Source organism: Sinocyclocheilus rhinocerous, unplaced genomic scaffold, assembly GCF_001515625.1.
Source record: "Sinocyclocheilus rhinocerous isolate Xijiao unplaced genomic scaffold, SAMN03320098_v1.1 scaffold1435, whole genome shotgun sequence".
NCBI lineage: Eukaryota > Metazoa > Chordata > Actinopteri > Cypriniformes > Cyprinidae > Sinocyclocheilus > Sinocyclocheilus rhinocerous.
Genome location: NW_015644861.1, coordinates 170,427 through 172,219, shown reverse-complemented (window position 1 = coordinate 172,219; position 1,793 = coordinate 170,427). Strand labels below are relative to the sequence as shown.

General features: G+C 39.0%; 1 pseudogene; it reads right to left on the bottom strand.

Annotated features, from left to right (window-relative positions):
- Positions 1 to 33: 33 nt before the first annotated feature.
- Positions 34 to 1,793, bottom strand: part of LOC107758854 (type I phosphatidylinositol 4,5-bisphosphate 4-phosphatase-B-like) — a 7,816-nt pseudogene continuing 6,056 nt past the window's right edge.

Genomic DNA, 1,793 nt, shown 5'->3' with positions numbered 1-1,793 from the left:
ATAATTTTTATTATTATTACTACTTTTTTTTTTGCATTGATTTTGGGGTGAAATATGACTTGGATGGGTTTCCTGACAGGTCTTCACCCTTTTGGACAGAGCATCACACTATTAACATCTTTTCTCCTTATTCTTGTCTCTTACACTTCATCTCTACCTCCTCTTCATTCATCTCTCCTATTACGAGTAGCTGTGCAGCGGTTCACTGATTTTCATGCAGGCCCAGTGCAGAGCTCTGACCAAAGTGATCAGCACCAGGAGAATGAAAAATACCCAGGATGCATAAATGCCCTTATATTTTGGTGCCTTCCACCAGGAGCCAGTCTACAAAGAGAGAAACAGAACAGAGAAAAGAGGATTCCTGGTATTCTGAAATGATGATGCTCTTTGAAATAATGAACTCTAAAATTCTTTTATTCTTACAATCAATCCTGCAGTCGTTATGATGAAGATCAAGCACAACAGGAAACATATCAAACTCCGCTTTCTAGGGTACCTCTGGCCAATCGATGAACTATATGGATGAAAAGAATGGAATTACATGCTATTATTCTACTTGTAGTGTATGTAACTTTGTGGTACCAAATAGAGGAAGGTCTATTGATAGCATTTAACATACACTTTTCTGCAGTGTGGACAGCGAGCCAATGTCCGATCTGTAAATTCTGTCCACTAAATCAACAACAGAGAGACACTGTCACAGCTACAGTATTAAGGCTATTATTAAGGCAAATGAATTGATAAAGAGCTCTGAAATATTGTAAATGTACATGAATATGAGAAGTTCTTACCAGAAAAGTGTTTCCACAGTGGCCACAGGAAACTCTTGCACCACTAGGCTGAGGATTCGGACTCCCAGCACCAGGATGAACTGGACCTTCATAGTATATATCTGATACCATCAATGATCCGTGGCATGTTCCTAATACTTTGTTGTAAGGCTTATGAAGGACGGTAAAGTCTCTCACCAGTAAGGTCGAGGGCAGGCGATCCTCTGTGAGGTGACTTTGCAGATGAGAAGACAGTTACATGGACACCTCACATACTTCTTTCCTGCTGGAGCATTCTTTATGGGCTAGATAAAACAGGAAGTGAGGTCACAGTCTGAACTTTCTCTTAAATGTCAGTTTTCAGCACCTCGCTAAAATCGAACACAAAATTAATACACGTCTGATAAATGGAATCCTAAATGAATGTGCTTGTTAACTCACTGTAGCTTCATTGCAGACACCGCATTTGACCACATGCTGGTGGATTTTGCCCTCCACGCTAATAAGCGACTGACACACTCTGCAGCTGATGACAGAAGCACTGCCACTCTCCGGAGAACCCAGTGGGGAGTACGGTGGAGGAGCCTCTCCCAGCATTGACACGGGAGGAGCTGATGGGAACGCTGGGAAATCTGGGATGGAGAGAGAACAGGAGAGAGGATGTAAGCAGGTGGCAGAGAGAGAAAGTGAGGAAAAAAAGAAAAGGATGACCGTACTGCCTATCCAATATTATTAACCCTTTATTGCATGCATTATCAAAGCAATGTTTTAAAAAAAATGGACATAAAATGGACCTCATTACTAATAATATTATTAAAATAAATATTTGTATGTCACTTAATTATTTCAATATTTGCATTAAATCAGAGAGACATTTTTTCTCACAATTAAAAGTCAAAATTGTTAGATGAAAATTTACAATCATTTTTTTTTCTTTTTTATTTCATGGCAGAAACAAGCTTCCATACGATAAGAACAGTGCTATTAAACCTTTTTTTTTTTTTTTTTACACAACATTAGTGT